This window comes from Falco punctatus (genome assembly GCF_963210335.1).
Source record: "Falco punctatus genome assembly, chromosome: 1".
Lineage (NCBI taxonomy): Eukaryota > Metazoa > Chordata > Aves > Falconiformes > Falconidae > Falco > Falco punctatus.
The window spans coordinates 86,576,538-86,597,560 of record NC_137580.1 but is presented as its reverse complement, the minus strand read 5'-3'; the positions used below and the strand labels follow the sequence as shown (position 1 = coordinate 86,597,560).

The 21,023-nt window shown below is 37.0% G+C and overlaps 1 protein-coding gene across 7 annotated transcripts in view; it reads right to left on the bottom strand.

Moving 5' to 3' along the window:
- The window catches only part of ARVCF (ARVCF delta catenin family member), a 290,531-nt gene that overhangs the window by 227,326 nt on the left and 42,182 nt on the right, over positions 1 to 21,023 (bottom strand). The window contains exon 1 of one of the 7 annotated variants that reach the window (XM_080373945.1): positions 13,381 to 21,023. This exon is cut by the window's right edge and continues 21,323 nt beyond it. The exons of the other annotated variants lie outside the window; for them this stretch is intronic. The gene's annotated coding sequence lies outside the window, so the exon portion shown is untranslated. The remainder of the gene's footprint in view (positions 1 to 13,380) is intronic. 7 annotated transcript variants of the gene reach the window in all.

The window sequence follows — 21,023 nt, the reverse complement described above, 5'->3', positions numbered from 1 at the left end:
ACAGCTGTGGAACTAACAGAAGCCTTCTGAGCTCCTGGTCTTAGCAGACAAGTAGTCCCAACCCTGGTAGAATTCCAGTGGAAGCAAAGAGGTTTGGATTAAACATTGTAAACCTCTCTGACAGCAAGGGTTCAAAAAACCCATGGTTTATAATGGACTATTATCTTCTGAGGATGTATTATTGCTATAATTTGTCTGGTCATCATGGTCACCAGCCATGAACATGGTCTATTTTTCAATGGAAATGCAGCACACTCAGAAGAATCCTTTTCCTGCTTACATCTGTTTCGTCTTTGTTTAACAGAGAAATATATTAAAACTCACAGGGAGTTGCATGGCCAATTATTTGCCTCACAGAAGTGAGGGCCCAGGCACTTCAAACCACACATATAGCAGACCTAACATTTCCACCATCATCAGTGTTTGCTTATTTGCTGTACGTACACTGCTCCTACCAACACACATGGAAAATCCAGTGTGCTTTGAGAAAGCACTGGGTATTGGGAAAGAAGATGAAGCACGTACGTAAGAGCTGTGGATGTACTTAGGATTTCCAAATATCAGGAAGTCCACAAAGAGAGATGCAAAATCCTCTTTAAAGAAAGAATTACCACGATTTTAATTAGGCATTTGTTGAAAGTTAGTAATGTTGATAATGACAGTATTTGAGCATTTTCATGCAGTCAGCAAAACCTGTCCTATTTTCATAATACACAAAGAAATAAAAGAATTAATTTTATTATCAAGGTTAATACACACTTTCTGCTATATGCAACAGTAACATTCAGATCAAAAGATAAAAATATGGTATATGATGTAAAAATTTTGGTTTGGAGTTGGAGGTGGTACATGTTATCCAAGACTTACATAAGTAGTCTCATGTGACTCTGGCTGTTGCAGAAAAAAACCTACAACCAAATCTGCTTTTGGAAAACTTCAATATTAACACTGTATTTGAAAGTTCTTGACTACATGCCAAATACACCAGATTTAACTTCATCAACACTGAGTGAAGTAAGTATTTCCACTCAGATTCCAAACCATATCCTTGGCAATTTTTGAAGCTCCCTTCTCTTTAAGATTAAGAGAGCATTAAGATTCACTGACCTGCATTTGTGCTTTGGGAAAACTGTGGGTGGGTTTCCAGTTAAAAACATGAATCATTTCCAAGCATTTGAAAGTTTACTTTCCACTTCAGTTTTCCCAGTGCAATGAGAAAAGGGGATATTTAAGACAAAGCTATGCATCCATAATACTAAACGCTTTCAGCATCTTAAAATGTTAGCGAAGTTTCAGCTGAATTAAGGTTGCAGATTTAAAAGTTTTAGGAGTCTTCTAAGACCATTGTGTAGCTTTCAAAGACCCGTGTGTCCAGAATTCTTACAGACTTCAGCAAGTCATGATTTGGCTCTTCAGTTTTCTATAAGCAGCTTTACAGGGAACAAATTATGTATATGAATCTCAGGAGCATTGGTTGAAAAAAGTATTAATCTTGATCAAATAAGATTTTTCCATCCCTCACTTCAAACCTCTCAATCAATGTCAGCAGTATTGCAAGTGATCTAATTTCATATCAGTCACGCCAACTACTATCCAAAGATTTTTCTCTGATATACTTCCTCAAGTGGGAATCTGGGCAAGGAAATCTTTGGGATTTATTTTTTTTAATGTCAAAACTCCAAAGAAAAACAAGAACTCATGATCAGTTTTAATACACCTAATATGCAGATGAGAAAACAATATACATGTATATTCCTAACTGCCCTCAAATAGCTTCCCCCCACCCCACCCTGGTATATTTGGTATACATAAGATTTAAAAGGGAAATAGAATCAACTGTTTAAAGGATAACAGAATCAACTATTAGAATGAAAAGAGACTATCATGTAGCCCATTAGCTGCCAGTATTCATAAACTGCTAAGTTCAGCTCCCAGTATTGGAGAATTTTTTACAAAAAAGGAAGGAGGAAGCACCAGCAGGTGAAAACACTAGCCAAACTTCTTCTAAGGAGCACACTGAATTTGTCAGCTGAAGAAAATGCTTAATTGTAAACAAGTGAAACTAAACAAGACTGAAGAAAACTAACCAAGTCAGGCTTAAAAACTCAGAAGTTGCTCCTCCTCTGTATTCTTCAGAATAAGTTTAAGCAAAAGACAAATTCAAATGCTGTCCTGACCCCCATCACTTATTCTCTCTCAAGTGCAAGACCCAGTGAAGGCATCAGATGATATCTGATCTCTAGCAACAGCTAAGAAAACGAGACATAACAAATAAAAACAAGTATATTAGCAAAAATGTAAACTAAATTTTAAAATTAGTTATCACATGTGGACAGACATGGACAATGAAGAAAGCTGTATAGGAACTTATACTGAGCAGAACCCCTTTTCAAGTAAGCCTTTTGTTTATCATGTTTTGGGGGCAGGGAAAAAAGGAATAGGAATGCAACAAACTGACATCCTACTCAATGCATCAAACTCTTTTATGGCCTGTGTGGGGTCAAGTCCCAAAACATCAGGGAAACTGCACTGGATCAGGTCTGTGTAGGTAAAACTTCACAGGTTCACATGACTCCAGTTACAGCACATTCACATTGTCTGTCCTTCATTGCTCTATTAATCACAATACGTCAACAGGACACAGGTCTAATTAGTTATCTGCATTAGCACATAAGGAATGGTCAGTAGACAGTTGCATTGCATCAGAAATACGTAAGATACAGCCCCAATTGCTGCACAGTCATAAGTGAAGAAACAAATTAATTGATCTCTTGTGTAATACTTAAAAAGCCCAATTGTAGTTACTAAAATATGCTATAAACTATCACATCCAAAGTACAAACAACATGCACTTGTTATTTTAATACTCACAAGAAGGTGTGTGGCTGGAGTATCACTGCTGCAGCAGCCAACAGAAGAAAGATAAAGATGTGTGCGATAGTCATTCCCTTCTGCCTAACTCAGCTAATTAACCTTTACAGCTGCCCCTCAAAGCAGAGCTTTCCCACAAAACTTTTCTCTGTCAACTAAGAGTTTTTCCTCTTTTTTGTTTTTGTTTTTTTTTTTTTCTAACCACAGATAGGTCTCACAACCTAGTGCAGCCCCTGTGATACAGTCAAGGTCACAGTGGCATAGGAACAAAGGCCAGGAACTAGCTTCCTGAGACAGCTTCACCATAAAGGAAAATTTTATATACACTTGGAGCACTACAAATCTGTTAAAAGAAACACTGAGACTGACTTCAGTAAAGCATCTTAACAGTTGTCTTTGTGAAAGCGTGAGAATCTTCAATACTGAAGAATGGCCATGAATTTCTACCTCAAAACCACTTTTGGCAAGTTCTGTATCTCACTGTTTAGCCCTTCTCTAAGCTACCGTTGGGATATATGTCAAAAACAGTATTCTAGATGAGCTGCCAAATGATGGAGCATAGCTCCATTAATCAGTTCTGGTTTGCCTAATTCAGTCTAAATGAAGTCTGAGGTCATGACACACTTTCAGCTGGGAGAAAAAACAAGACCAGCCTGGAATTCCTCTAAGACTGATTAACCTTCCAGAGAGTCTGGCCCCAACTAAGTACATATCAATAGGGGTTTAAAAAAGAAATATGAACCTGCAAAATCAAATCAACAGGTCTTTGGAAGGGTACTGTTGAAAGAAAGTTTCCATTTTCTACGTAAATGTAGTTTCCATGGATCTGATACTTTTGAATTTACTGTTTCCTTTACAGTTAATGGGTTTATGACAAAAATCTCAATTACTTAAGTAAAAATGTAGCTTCTTTTGCAGATCCAGCATGTATGTTCCCAAATATACTAATGACAGCCATACAAGAACCATAGGTTGCCCATACCTAGATGTATTCAACATGATATATATTTAAAAGCTACAAAAAATTTAAGACCATTCTTCCTAAATAAAGAGCAGACAACCAAGTACAAGTACTTTTTAAATGTATTTTTCATACAGAGTACTTCAACTGATAGAAATCTTCACAATTAAATGATGAGGCTAATCTCTGCAAAACTTTATCTGTTCATCAGTTAAATATGATCCCTCTTGTTAGAAACTTCACAGCTAACCAGGCCCTTAATTTTACAATCTTTACTAACATATTCTACAGCCAAAGGCAGATTATCTTATGCTTCATGCTAAAAATAGATTTGTATGGTATTAATCTTTCAGTTGTGCTGCACTACAGATCTCACTGCTGACCTTGCCATTATTACAATAACATGTCAGTCCTCTGACTTTCTCCCTGCTGAGAGTCCAACTGTGTAAACTGTTTTGTTCAAAATATATTGCTGAGAGGAAAAATGCACACTTTTTCCTCCACAAGCTAATAGGCAAACATGCTCCAGAGCCGTTACTCAAACATCTAAGCAGTACTTCTTCTAGGGACACATTGTGTAGAATTAATTTTTCAGCAAATTAACATCAGGCAATTCCTACACAGTTTTTATCCTCACAGTAGGCAAGGACTTGGCACAGTCTTCTCTTCCTGTTCAATACAGCTCTCTTAACCAAGCAGATGCATCCTTGTAATAAATCAGTTTACATTATCAAACATATTTATTTAGTTTTAAGCAGACTACAATTTTTTCCACCAAAATGAATAGTGTAATCTTAAAAGTTTAGATCAAAAGACCAACTGCAAATTCTCCAATCTCTTGTGGAATGCTGCCTATCTTCATAGAACTTTTCGTATAAAATGCTATTGAAAGCATTTTAAAATTGTCACAGATCATTTACCTTTGTTTCATAGACAAGGAGCAGTTCTCCAGATTCTGTCCAGAAAACATTGCTCTCAGATCAGTACCTATCAAAACCTGAAAGTTTAAGCTAGTTATTCAAGAAAATTATTCCAGGGTCTGGTAAAACTAAACATGCTGGGTTTGATCTAGATTTAATGTAAAATCCTCTATTGCAAATTCCAAAAGCCTCTCCTTAACAAGATGAAAACATACCAAAGATATGTTTATACCTAGCATATACTGCTTTCTCATTTGAGTTGCTTAGAGGAAGGAATTAATACATAATTTTTATGACTCTACAGGTTTAAGAGAAGTATGAGTTTGTATTTTCAATTAATTTACTGAATATGCACTATTACTATGCAGAAGTAATTCTTCTCTGTAATGACTGACCAAATAAATTTTAACAGCTGAATGTGCAAATCAGTCTGTTTATGTTAAGAGCTTTGTCATGTCAATTAATAAGCACTAAGCTAGGAGCAAGGATTAGCAATCTTCAGCTGTCACTTACCTGAGTATAGCTACATAACTTGCCTGAAACTATCAGGGAAGATTTTCATTCAGTGGTCAAGAACAAAAACAACCTAATGCATCATAGTTCTCATCAGGTAAATGAGAAGCATCTCATGTCTTGAGGAGGGGGGAGGTACGTGGAAGAAAGAAAAGAAAAATTCCTTTTGAATCACAGGAACATAATCCATAACCTTAAAAAGTTGTGGTAAAGCAGCCAGCAAACCTTGAGACAGTAACTTTCAATTCTGAAGCAGTGAGGTGATTTCATTAAAGCTTACCACCTTTCTGTAAATTGACATAGTTAAAACATAATTGCTGGCTCTCAGCTGTGCTTAAATGGATGGGTAAATGGATGAGTTACAAAAGAGTGCTGTCATCCTACCAGTGAAATTAAAACATCTCACCTCTGGCAATGTCAACCATTGTGATATTCATGACAAGATGTGAACTGTTTCCTCAACATCATGTAAACAGGGTTTAGCAGGGATGTGCCCAACTCTCACACTGAAACTTAGCATCAGAACAAACTTTTGTCTTCTAGTCTCCTGTGGCAAATCAAGAGTTAACACTATTCTGGAAAAAAGCCACCAAACTGAAAAATTCTCCACTTAAAATAGCCTTAATCTGTCAGCAGCCAACAAAGTCAACGTTCATTTTCATGTAAAAATAGCTTTCAGACTCTGTAAGTACCATACTATGTACATAAGCTACAGCACCTGTCATATCAAGAGCTGGTATTTTAATATTCATGTGATTCCTTACTTTCATGTTCCAATGGTATTGCCTTGAAGGCAGATGGAGTAAAACACATAGGTATCTTGAATAAAGCCTTCTCCGCAGGCAGAAGGTAGCACCATTACTTAATATGTGGTGCTAAAGCCACATGCTATGTCCTACAGAGAAGATAAAAATGTTGAGCCAATGCTGTAGATCTCATAATTTATGTGTACAAAGAGAAGCTCAGCACACTGCTTACTACTGTGACTAGTTCTTTTGAATTCAATGAAATCCTCTGGAAGGGTAAGCAGTGTGCTCATCGTAAATACAGAGCATTACTTTAGACATCTGATAAAATGAGACACTGAAATGGAAAGATGAAAAGAATAGAGGCATACATAGCAAGCCAGGAAACAAGCAGTCTTCTCAAGTTACATATGTATTTAGAATATGTATTTCCAAAGTTATATAAACATATTTATAATTCTTTAATAAAAGCATGCTTAGCAGGACTTGCAAGAGGGGTGCAAATCAAGTTTAAAAAATGGATACTCAATATAAGTACTTAAAGGCTTTGGGCATTTGTACCTGAAACAGAGGAAAAAGAAAGGCGTATCCCCAAAGCTTATTCTCTTCTTAATACTTAAAGTGGCAAACCAACAACTGTAATAAAGTAAATTTAATTTAAATTTTTTTAACCATTATAAGGCTGTACTTCAGACTGGGAAACCTCCTGCAGAGCTACACAGAAGAAAGACCAGTAAGTTGTAAAGCATATCTGCTAATAAGCAGAAAATGCTTTTGAAGAAACCAACTGGAGTTTCTAGGTTCTGTCTCCGATAATTCACTTTCAGATTAATTAGTGTGCCAGCAAAGACGGAGCTGCAGCAAGACACCTAAGGAACTCTTCCAGGGTACAATCAAATTTAGACTGGCTTATAAATGCACAGAGAGTAAACTTGTTGTATCTACAACCCACACACTTTACTTAAGAATTCTAGTGATTTTATGGTTGTATAGCCCTTTCCAGGATCCTAGTTGTGAGCATTAAGGAGAAAACCCCCTAACTTTGACTGCCAGATTGATATGACATACTTCACTGGTACCCTGGGTGCTTCTGACAATCTGCCTGTACTGTCTACCTGCCTCTTAGCAACTCTCTTAAGTCAAACACAGCCAAGTATTTAAGGTCAGGTCTCTATTTCAAAAAGATAGCTGTCCAGCTGCTCAAGCAGCTGACTAACTTGACTGTGTATCGCCTGCTATGTATACTGTTTTGTTGTTACAATACCAAAGAAAGAAAGAAAGGTGTCAAAAGAACTTTTTAGCACTACTGAAACAGTGCATCTGAGCAATGATGTTGACTTTCAGAATAATAATTTCAGACTGGAGAATCAGTGTCCCACCAATACCAGAAAAACTCAAACATAACGTTCTTTAAATAAGGAGAGGCTACATACTTAATTTCTAGTAAAGGAAGTTAATTTTATTTACGATCTTTATTTTTGGTCAAAAGTGATAATGTATTTAGAACTGAAATATAAATTAAATTTATTCAACATGCTGAGGCACTGCTGTAAAGAAAAGCAGTACTGCTATTATTACCCTGTGGCTGACCACCCACAAATCCATGCAACTTGCAGCAATACCATACTGAATTTTGCTACCAGATCATTCTGTATGTTTTCAAGGTTAGAAGTGGCCAATTTACTTCTCTAGGCTCAGAAGACACTGCCAACTGAACAGTGTCTAACAGAAGATTGGAGCTCCTTATCACACTTACATACAGTTGCTCCCTCTATACAAATCAAAATGAAGCCATGTCAGTACAACACTGATATACATTGCTCAGCAGCAGCACTGTTTAATGATTCCACTTCAGTGTTGGCTGTCAGACATCAAACCAAATTGGAAAACATGCTAAAAAATTTTATTCTGGTAATCCTATTATGTACTTTTCCTGGTGCACAAACATCTAACTAGTTATGGCTATAGTACACAACAACACTGAAAGACAATTTACAGAGTTGTTTTATTTATCCTTAAATTCCTCAGTTTATATGGACAGGAAATTGGTACTGATATTTTCAGTTACATTTTCCAAAAATAGTACATTGTACAGAGTATGTGCTGTACATTAAATAAAAATGTGTTCAATTTATTTTAAATTATCCACTGTTCAGTGGCTGAAGGCCTCTTTCCAGAAAGTAGAATTGTATACATAAAATGCATAACAGAAAAATTATTCTATTTATGAAGTTAAAGGTTGGGATAACTTTTGAACGTTTGCTATAAAAAAGTATGTGCCTTATAGCTATTTTCCACTATGCACTAGAAAAGTCAAGTGCTTTAGAAAAATCAGAACTTTTCATTTTCCTATCACCTATCCTGTAAAAACTTAAAGTAAATTAATACTTCATGCCCTGCCTTTTTTCTAGCTACAAGGAATGGAAGCAGTGCCTGTATTCTTACTTTGAATGAAAAAAAGTTTGTTCCACATAATATTAAAGTATTTTATGATGTAATAATACATACATAAGTAACAGTCTTAGACTGAGAAATTAGGTGATCTAGTGCAGTTTCAGTGGAACACTTACTTAATTGTGTACCTAGACCCCATCTAGTGTTAGTAGAGCTAGAGTACGTGCCTGAAGTTAAGACACATACTTTAACTGAAAGAGGGTATTCAAACACACGTATAGGAATGTCAAACCTGAAATATTTACTTATACCCTATATATACTCTCCTGTGACAGGGTCTCTTCCAGTATCTGCACTGAGTAAACTGGCATAGAATTATAAAATGCTACCTGAAAATTTTCATACTTCTCATGCTTATAAAAGCACAAATCTGAAAGCAGAACTGGCTTCTTAGATCTTACCAAGACATGAAAACTATTCCTAGAGGACTTGCAGCATATGGTTGGATAACTTCCCTGGCAAAACATCTTCACACTGCGACTGTAACTTCCAGCAGAGATTTCATTCCCTTGACTAGGACACACAACCAAGACACCATCTTTCCTGCTCATTCAACAAAGCAGTTCCATTGCATAGCTGACCAGTCCTTACCATGTTAACCATAACCAGTAATCCTAGAGATGGGGTCACAGCAGTAGAATGAAGCACAACTACACAAACACTAAGTACAAAGGAAGGTATCTCTGCATTGCACAACTGGCCCTAGCCACAGACTAGCAAGCACACCAGCCAACTTTTGTTGCCTGGTTAGGACAGAGACAGGCACATGTCAGCTCAGAGAGAGAATAATTTCTCTCTAATTGCCACCTCTCAACACATCATCACTAAACTTTAAACTAGAAGAGAAAACAGGAGAAAAGATTGATCATCACTGTTCTCAACTGGCAAACCTGCATAGCCTGGCAAAACCACCATGGACCACATCACTGTTCTTTCTCAGCGCTGTTGCTCCTGGAGAATAACCTGCCTGACTTCCTACAAGGCAGGAACAGAAACATCATGTCACAGAGGCACCTACACAGTACCACCTCCCAGCTACAAACTAGCACACAGGAAGGACACACTCCCTTAGAGGCTGGCTCTTCCAATGTCTTGCCCTCATAGACTTTCCCAGCACAGTCAGAATGGACAGCAGAGAAGTGCTGTCAGTGTGAAGTTAATTGCATGGCTTGGTTCGTGTTTAGAGGGGAGAGGAGACCTAATTGCTTGTGCAAACACGCCCTAAGGCACCATCAGCAAATATAAGTCCTGTCTAGCAAGTAATTAATACCCTAAGGAAAACTGCAGTGGACTCCATCACAGTTCCGCACTGTATTTCCCTCATTAACACCAACTTCCACTGACTTACAGGGAGCGGGTAAGTAGTTCCCCTATTCCCGTTATTAGTCTGAGACAAAGAACCAATAGAAAATGCTCACTTATGCCTGGCTAGACATAATTAAGAAATGCCTAGATAAACTAAGACTCAGGTCACCTGGCTAAGATAAGATGCTTTTGGATTCCAACATTATGGAACTTTCTGCCTTAAATAGTCACAGAAAGCCAAATGGAATTTATTTTATTTCAACTAAGTTTCCCAGGAAACAACTCAAAACACATCTGCATTGGATTACAGTTGCTTCAAAATCTGAGGAACAGTTTGACATTTGCAATTGTATCAAATCACTAACAACGGATTTGGACACTGCAGGGTGGGAGTTTTAGAAAAGCCCAAACCCCAATCTTTACTGGTTCAAGAAGCTTTCTGAGAATCCTATGCCCTATTAAGATGAGAGCCACCCAAGATCTTTTTTGCAGCTTTACATCTTTAACATAACACAAAGTAAGACATGCCCTAGACCTTAACTTGCTCCATGAGTCAACAAATACAATGGTGTTAATTAGACAGATTACATATCTGTGGGCTACACAGACATCCTTGGGTTAGGTCTGGTCCATTGATAGCAGACAAAGGATTAAATCATAAACAGATAACAGGCTTGTACTAAAGGCAAACCATGTCCAGTGGATTTCTGAACAACTCCTCCTTATAACCTGCTCCTTCAGTTTAAGCATAATATATAGTTACATAATTACAGATATATTTGCTATATAATCATATATGGATATTTCTAACCAAAGTAAGTTGCTGTTATTACAATAAAACTCAAATACGTGAAGCTAGTCTTTAAAAGAAGTTTTCTACTACTTAGTTTCATTGCTAGTTAGTGATTTTGTTCAGGAAAGAGCAACACACAAAAAAAATTCTGCAATGTGGTGTACAATTATGTGTCTTATTTAAAAACGTCACCTCCACTGCAGTTGTGACCACATCTGAAGCATTTATTACATAACAAATCCCTGAGCTCTCTTACATAACAAACCCCTGAATCCCAATCACATCAGCTACATACTACATGTACTTTTTCCACATAACTGCACACCTGTCATTTCCAAAATCTGGCTGAACATTTTATCTTATATCCCTATTTAAAAATACATACTGCAATTCACATTATCATTAATTTTTAAAAATATACTTTTTTCCTCACTCCCTATTTTTTTGTTATACCTGATCTATTCTAGATCTGTTGTGTAGATCATTTCATGGCATTCATATGTACACACTCACATATATGTGATTAATGCATTCTAGAGAAAAAACCCCAACAACTTAAGATAAAATTACTTGTGAATCTCCTGAAAATCTGTGAGCCAATTACATTTATTTTTTACATACTGGGTATTTGTATGTATGTACACAGGCACTTTGCGATGGCAAAGATATAATTATAAATGAAGAGTACAGAGAAACCCATCCTTTTATGCTGTTAACCGAAAACATATTGCTGTCTGCCAAATGGAACTTGCTCATTAAACACCAATTAATTTAATGGTACTGAATTTGACTGCAGGTTGTACAGACTACAAATAAGCACATGTTCATAAAACTATTACGTTTACAGATAAGAAAGTACCAGAATATATTTATATCCATATATATTATATACCAGATTTGCTGAGAAAAATGGTCTGGGGTTTATATTTAAGTTGCATAGCCATAGCTTCTAGAACAGGAAAGAATTGCCAAACTCCCCTCATTCGTTTTACCAGTAACACTTCCCCATGTCTGCCTTTGTCACATGTATCAAACAAGGCAAGACGTAAAGCCTTTTTGGTGGTGCTCTCACTGCATTACATGATCACAGAAGATCATATGTATCGGGGGTAGCAATATATTTCTCAGGTTTATAGCAAATATGCATTCTGTAAGCTTCAACTGTTCACAACATAAGTTGAAAAAAGTTTAATATAATTCTTGAGCACTTTTTTCCCAGAAGTGCTAAATGAATATTAAGAGCAAGTATAACAGACACATCACGAACTCATAGAGTTGTACTTTGATGCTTCACTAGAAGTCTGCAGCAATGACCCACATAAACCAGATAAAAATCACAGAATCATTTAGGCTGGAAAAAAGACCTTTAAGATCAAGTCCAACCATCAACCCAGCACTGCCAAGTCCACCACTAAACCGGTCCCTAAGTGTCACATCTACACGTCTTTTGAATACCTTCAAGAATGTAGAAATCTATTTCCCAGACAGGAAAGAAATCTGCATAGCATCCAGAGCAGGACAATATGTGGTCATTTTCCTCTGCCAACATTTATTTTAAGGGAGTCCAGCTGTTTTGCCCCATCTCCCTTTAAGAGGGGCATATTACACAGTGGCAGACAACTACAAAAGAGAAGTGGAATTGGTCTTTGGTCCAGAAGGTATACAGAGTAAAGGCAGACAAATGTATGACAGAGCCATACAATTAGCCAAACTCAATAATTCCTACTAATAATGTGGAATTCTTACCACACTTCTCAGCAAAGATTTAATGATTGAACTGTAGCAAGGTCTCATATTATGAAGACTTCACTACTTTTATGGAATACCACAGCATAAAAGAAGAATCATAAATTACTAAAATTGAATTATATTTTTGAAAATAAATACACCACAGAATATTTTGTGATGGCATGTTCTTGATTATTTATGGTGTTAGTTCACTTACTTTCTGGGAACCTTACGTAGCAGAATGAAACATCCACGTATCAAAACCTTGTGCAATTTGTCCAAGAAGGGGTTTGTATTCAACATGAGCTAGCAGTATAAGTTTCCACCTTATGACTCCTCTTTTCAGAATTTAATACTCTGACCCCAAAACGTAAATTTAATGCCAATTTAAGGACACAACCAGATCCTCAATATCAGCTGGGATAAGAATATACACTGGCAATATTTTAAAAGGAAGAAAAATTGGTTTGGGAAATAATGTCATAATGCAAAGCCATAACCATACCACCAGCTTCAATAGCATCACAGGCACTACAAAACTGGATCTCATGAATCACACTGTAGCTTCCTGCATAATCATATAATCGTGCATCAAAATCGTGCAATATAAACTTAGCCCATAACTTAAGTACTGCAGCAGGCTCTCTCTACCAGCAGACAGACAGTATGACCTTCGTAACAGGCTTAGAAAATGACCAGCCGGCCACACAAAACAATTTCTGAAGCACGTGACTATGAACAGAACACTGTAAATCTAGATAGTAAGTTATACATTAACACTTTATATTGAAAACATCAGTAGGTTGACGTTTTTATTCAATTAATGTTTTGATTTCTTTCCTGTGGAATATAATAAACACACACATATATTCATAAAAAAAATTATAAAGTGGGTAGGGGAAAAAGCAACATGTTAATTACAGGTTGATAGACTCTATTTATATGCAACTACAACATTCCAGAAATTAAGCTGAGCATTGCCATATGGAAGAGTCAAACATGTTCTCAAAGTTATGTTCCATGTAATGTTGCACTAATGGCTATAGTCTCGCTAGCAGAAGCTCACCATGATACATATAACCCATCCACCTTTTCAAAGCAGCTACCAGGCACAGAGCATTCAAATCAGGAAGCTACTGAGCACCTATTTGAAGTCAGTAATAATTCTTCATTAGCAGTGTTCTACAGCTTATTGTATCATGCCCGAGCATTCAGAGCCTGGTTCTTTCCTTCTCTTCCCTTACCCCCACTCCAAAAAAATATAGTATGTTCAACTGAGGCATAAAATAAAGCTAAAAATGCCTGCAATTCGCTGAAGGAGTAGAAATAGATATAGCACAATTTAGCTGCTGCCAAACTCAGGGACAAAAGATGTGCTTGACTTAAAATACCCAACTCTAACACTGTTAAACTTCAGGAAAGTTTCAACCCTATCTCCACAACTTTAACACAGTCAGTGGCCTCATGATTTAAACCTTATTTAACTCTAAAATCTGCTTAACTGAAGACAGTTTCACAGTAGTGGAAAATCAGTAATTTAATACTACTTAAAAAAAAAAAAGTAGTCTCTGGCAAAAGTCACTGCATAGTACAGCATTCAAAAAAGGAAGAGGAAGACTGTGCTTCTGTTACATAATCAAAACAATATTATGATCAAATTCCTCTGTGATTTTTATATGACACCAGTTAAAGACCTAAGAAGCAAGCATTTAGGAACATGACATTCTTAGTATAGTCCTTTCTCAAGGCCTTCAGAGTTTATTTTTATGTAAATACGCAAAGAAAACTCAGCACTAGAGTATACATGGGAAAAAAGGCCAAGACTGAACTAAATCTGTTAAATTCAGAATGCACGTATTAGAGAATTGATTACAAGTTTTAGTTGGCAGCAAGTACAACAAACAAAATAACGAAGCAAATGGATATTAATCTTAAATTTGCACTGATTATAGGAGGTGTAATTTTTCTAAATACCTCATAGCTAAATATAAACTGTACTTATTCAAATAAATGTCTTACATTTTAGGATGTGAGGATTCTGTTAATGGTCTCTAAAGTGTTCTCTCTAAAGGTATCATTTTAAGCCGAGGAAGACTGGTACACTGCAAGATAATTTTAACACCATCCTGAAGCTACATTTGTCTCATATACGAGTCTAAATCACAAGCTTTTTGGAGCAAATGGACAGCACACTGCTTTGAAAGAGCAAGAAAAAGTGCCCTCCCAAGCAAATGCTAACAGAAAACAGTGGCAAAAACACAATACAATTTTTTACATCATATGTTATTACCAAGAAAAAAATACTTGGAAATTTAAATTAATAAGGTACTAAATTTAAGAATATTCATCCACTTTTGAAAATCTGCCTTTCAGAACAAGTGATAAGGGGAGACAGGCATACAATTGATGCTAAACAATAGTAAAAAGGAACTATAGCTTTAGGACAGAATACAGAGACTAGGTTTTGAATTCACACTGAGAACATATAAACTACAGTTTGAACCTGCTCAATCTCAACAGGCTGAACACGACTGTTGCTGGATCAAGTTACAACAGTGAATTATAATAAAAATATATTTATCATATGCCACTTCCACAGACACGGACTGCCAGTATTCTACAAACTTAAAGACATAAAAACTCTTAAATATTATTAAGGGACCCATTTAACGAACACTGCTATCCTCCTCCATATTTTTTTTCTGTTTAAGAAAGTCTCATTAAAGGCTCATACAGCATAAATGAAATGCGTAATGCTGCAGCAAATCAATAGAAGAGCTAGGGATAGAATGCAGCCCTCCTGGCTCTAAACCACTTCACTCACCCACTAGACCATGTCTCTGATTTCAGCAAGTTACATTGTGCACTCCTAGCTAGTTACTAAGCTTTAAATGAAAAGCCCCAACATTAGCGAATTCCTTGGGCAGTCCGATTCCTCCATGGCGTACTCCAAGGCTGCCAGGAAGCAGTCTGACAAGTGGACTCTAAAAACAGAAGTTTAACAGGGTGGATGCAGGCATTAAGGGCATTAAAGGGTGGACTGCACACAGAAAAATCCAGAAACTCAAGATGCAGCGTGGCAGTTCAATCCTGGCAAATGAATGCACATCAGTATAATGCAGCCAGACAACACCTGCCCTCCGCCATGGAGATCCAAGCTAATATTTACAAAGGTATCACTCCTGACTTACTCAGTCCAGCCCCCATTTCCTAAATACACCATCTCAAAACTTCCCACCCACTTCTGCCCCTGGGAGCTCCCTATAAAAACCTCAACAGTTTCTGTGGCACAAGATTTTTAGCTAGTCTGCAATTACTCCCAGTCCCTGCTCAGTCCTGTGCTAGGCTCTAGCCACAAGCTACTAACCCTTCACAAACCTAAGCTGTCTGAACAGGCTGGTCAAGAAGGCATGTTCAAAAGACTGGCTTGCTCCTCAGTAAAAACTCCACGTTTGCAAAGATATTAGTTATCACCAGTCCAAAGAAAGCATTTAAAGGCTCTTAAATTAGACTTTCATCAGAAGTGTTTAATGCAATAGTTGCAGTAATTTCCCCTGAATCACTTTTTCATTGAGAAAGACAAAGTTTATCTAGTTCTAGAAGTTCTTCTAGTAACTTTGACTTAGAAGTGCCCAAATTTCTACATTTTAATTGGGTAACCATTGGAAATCATCTAGAAGACTCAATTTAAAATACCTTGAATATAAAGTATTACAAAGACATTACAAGGAAATGACTAGCAGCTGTTCCTCTTCTCCCTAGTCTACTGCAGGATGGAAGTACAAGGCCTGAGTACTGTTACACACTACCATTATAAAATCTAAATTTCTGCTCCAATAAAGCCTTTACTCTAAGAGGATTTTACCTACATAGGTAAGGCAGCAAAAATTGCAGGAGGCATAGTTTATCCTTGCTTGAAACTAGATAAAACTCTCCCATGCTACAAATCAGTTTACACTGATGTAAGCTGGAATCTCAAAGTAGATGTCATTTGATTGTATCTTCAAACAATTTAAATTAACGAGTTCTGTAGCTTATCCTATTTTGTACATTTGTGGTCTTGTAGATCCAGCTTTCCTGTTTGGTACCATTCCCACATACCACAGGTTGCTCAGAATGAATCTTCATTACAAAGTCTCTGCTCAGATACATCACACACCAGCTTCTCTTTTCTTGATAATAATATGAGAGAAAACCCAGGACCAAACTATAGAGTTCTGGTGAGGTTTTTTATTTGCTTTTGTTTGTTTCTTTTGTAAGAGACAAGTCAATTTACTTTAAAAGCAAGTAAAAGATAAATGGTGCATCAGTAGTAATATTTAGCTTTTCCATGGGCTTAACCCTTGCTTATCTTTCTTTGGACAATAGGTTGCATTACCCACAATAATCAGGACCTTGAAACTCAAGACAGACATTGTATTACTGTCACTTCTCCAGAAAAACCTATACCAGCATCAGAAAAGGGCTATTGTTTTCTGAGATGGGGGGAAGATGAGAAAAGCAAGAGGAGGATTGATCAAACAGCAAAAAGCATTCACAAACAAAAATGTTCTCTGAGAAAAATTAAATACAATCTTTGTATTGTATTGGGTTGGGGGGTGGGGGGTAATGTTGTTGTGGTTGAAAGCTAAGAAGTTTCCTCAAGTTTTAGAGCAAGAAAGAATGATTATTCCCTGAAATTCAGGGATTATTCTCCCTAAGAAACTGTCAATTAGCATAACTTTGAACCCAGCAAAACTCTTTCTGACTACCAAATGTAACTATGGCAACAAGATCCAGGAACCAGGAACAATAAATATGATACAGTGTCAATAACCCAGTCTTTTTCATGTAAATAGATAAAGCACAAGGAAGACAGACCATTTCCAGTGCTTTAGATTCACTTTTTAGTTCTCTTCAATGCTAGGAATGTTAGCACATTCCAATGGCTAGTAAAATAAAGAGTAAGAGAAAACCAAAAGGAAAGAAAACAACACATCTCTCAAGGAAAAACTATGTAGAATTTAAGAAAGAATAAGACCACATTTGTGGAGTTTTTCCATTAAACTTGTGAAGTTCTATAAACAGATATAATCTCTATTAAGTTCTGTAAATAGATTTGAAATTGTTTCAGAACACCTACTCAGTTCAATGAATAAGTGAGATCTTTCTAGTGAATTTTTTAAGCCAATTCTAAAAGTAAAATAAACAGAACAGAAAGCTTTCTAATTCTCTTATTTGGCTACATCTCCTAGTTGCATCTTTAAAGGTATGGTATATTCATATATGGGAACATTAAGGCAGAGCTTTTTACAAAAACATTTACAATTGTGAATTATTGCCTAAACATAAAATTAAGTTCCCTCCTCCATTCAGTTTAGTATGGGAACTTCATGGAAAAGTGTAACACTCCTCTTTGCCCAGGACTTAAAAATGGCTGATAGATGGCACAACTAATGCATCATCATCCATAGAGTATTTAGATCTTGGAAAGCTTAACAAACAATAGCTTCATATCTCCTAAAGCCTTTCTTCTCTGAAAATGAAAATAATACACTACAGCAAAAACAACAAACCCATGTCCTCTGACTAGGAATATAATGCAAAGATAAAAGCATAAGGCATGTAAAGTACTGTCAAAAAGTAACCCCTAGACCAGAAAACACAGAATTATGTCGTGGGACTGAACACTGAGACAGACATAAAGCTAGAAACCAATGAGGAACCTGGAGTGAAATGGACAGGGAAAAGACTCTTAACAGAAAAGTAAAAATGGAACACAAAAATCAGGAAGAAAAGGGACTGATGATGGAATGATAAGTCCTAGAGAAGATCTAGAAATGGCACCAGGGAAATGAAGGTTCATTACAAATAAGACAGTTCTGAGCTGAAAAGCTATAAAAGTCACTGCCTAGCAAAAGGATCCTAATCCAAACACCATTTCTGCCTCCCTTTATCTCTCTCCAGTTATGCCCAGCTATGAACAGAGTTTACTCCCTCCCATCCTAGTATAAACAGCTTGAAGCCACAGTACTAAATCCCAGCAAGAGCTTGAGACACATTCTAGCCCGGGGTAACTGAATGAAGACAATAAAGATGATTCCATCTCTATACAGATGGGTCTTCAGGAGGACAGACAGTGACTTGTCACATTCTTGCTCACTGCAAACGTTTGCTAAAGCATCTTTGCATCCGCTAACATCTTAAAAGGGACCATTAGTCTCATGTATTGCCTCCAATTAATTGCTGCACTATTTTTCCCTTAGGTCAAATACTGCTTTAGGATCTGGATTGCCTGATGCGAGTCAAAGCATGCAGAATATACTGCCTTAATGTTAGCCACTCGTTCACGATGCATATTTTCAGAGACAGGGTAAAAGGATGGCAGCTAAAAAAAATAAAAAATTTAAAAACTTCACAGCATTACATCAAGAGAGCCCAAGATTAGATCTGAAAAAAAGCATGTTTGTTGAAATATATATAGTTCAACACATTTATGCCTCTTGCTATTCAATGACCTATTTTCTTACAGTAAAACAGCTTATCAATAACTGAAAGCATATTTGTACTTATGTTCTACTCATTTGCGTCTGCTCCAGGACCACGACCTCATCAGTCTAGTGGTTTCAGCTTCACACCATACTTGGACAGACATGAACTAAGTTGCCTTGAGAATTCAGGTGTCATTCTTCCCATCTAGTCAGCAGCAGCTATGCATCACAGACCGCACATTCTCCACACATTTAAGTTGACAAAGATCACGCTGCTCAAAGAAAAAAAAAAAACACACCACAAACAAACAAACAAAAAAAACACCCACCCAAAACACCACCACACAATAAAACCAAAACCCACCACCAACAACCCATCCCCCACTGCTGAAGCTCAAATATCCTGCTTAAAACTACAGAGAGAAAATTTAACTGGAGATAACGTACCATTTCATTTTATGTCCTAACTCAGGCTGTGTGAATAATTGATTTCTCGGTTCGGCAGATCGAACGGAATTTGAAATAGCTCCTTCTCTTGCTCAAACTCTCTCAAAATTTCATTTTGACACGACACATTCTGTTTCAGTCTTGCAACAAAAGCTGTGAGATGAAGCCCAGATTCACACAAACAGAGAGGAGAAAGAGGAGCTCCCTTTTCTGTAAACGCTCAGCATGCCTCCACCTTCCCATGTCCTCGTGACTATAAGACAGCAAAGCCAACACAACAGCTACCTAGCAGTGAAAAGAACCATCCTGACCTCCCTTCCTGTGCTCCCACTGTGAAACACAGGTAGCAGGGAAGGAAGAGGGAGAGACCTTTTCAGCAGCACTACCAACTTAACTTAGTTCTATGACAAAACTGATCTCTCCATAATCAAGTGCTGCATTCAAAGTGAACCTTCTTCAATGAACAGACCAAAGGAGACTTACTTTAGAATCAAGCAGTTGAGACATCTTCCAAACTCAAACGTCTCCCACCACTCAAATCTAGTCTTCAGTTAATTCAAACAGAAGATTTGAAGCAAGCTGGGACTTTTAATTATCTTGGAACCACAGCAACAAAAGAAAGAGAGTGCTTGGGCCAGGAAAGCCTGCAGTAAGCATCTGCCTGAGATGGAAGAGGTATGCTTTACAGTCTCAGTGGTTAATCCGTTTTCCCATGTCCTGGGCAGCACTCTCATCAGTACCCTTTTGGATAAAAGGAAAAAGATGTCTCATTTGGTTTGTAAATCAAAACTTAGTAATTTTCTTAGTTGGAACTATTCAACTCTTTTTGCAAATGGTTCCAGAATTTATGTAATTTTATTTTTTAAGAATTTGTCCTATCTGCCAAAAACATTCCCTGAATCATTGTGTAGTAATAACACCTTCCATATTAAGCATCATTTCTGCCCAGCATTTCACTTGTGGATGAAGTGTCCATGTCTATAGGAATAGGAGCACTACAAATTGAGATCTTGTGTTTTCAGGACATGCTGCACTTTCCAGTAAGATGACAGAACAGTAAAAGTCAGTTCTCATATGGAAGAGGAAGGAGGAACCAGAATATAACTGGAACTCCAGAACAATAATTGAAAACTTCCTGCTTTTGCTCAAATGCTAAGCCAGGTAACAGTGCTCAGACCTGGTAACAGCATTTGTTCATTATATGAATAAAATATTGAAAGGAAGAAAGAATGCACGATTCATGAAACGATTGCCAAATACCTTGTGACTGGAATACCCACTGGACTCTGTAAAAATACCTAAATCCTCATGCATCTTGTATTCCTGAACTGAGGAGTTAAATTAAAAAAAAAAAAAAAGTTATCATAACTTTCAGATAATAACGTTATTACTCAATTAATATCTCTTCTCCTCATAAGACCAAGTGATTTATCCAATGCCACAGACAGTTTACATATCTTGACATCAGATTATACTTCAATGGTGACAGCATGCCTGAATGTAAAAGTGAACCATGCCAGCAGAAAGTCAGAACTAGGAGCTGCAGCACTACCAGGAGACAAGGTACAGATTGTAGCTCACTGATGGCCTCCAGCTCTAGAAGTCAGAACCATTTTACACATCCTTCCCTTAAGGTGCCATGAGTCCCACATCTCAGCCCTGACACATTCAAAATCTGCCTGCCTGTCATGAGACCTAGCCTCTGTAGTACATGTCCACTAAGCACAATAAAATTATGAAGAATTTGCAATTAATACAGGTCCTTTTTTCCAGTATATGGAAACAAATAAGCTATTTCTGACAAGCGATAACAAC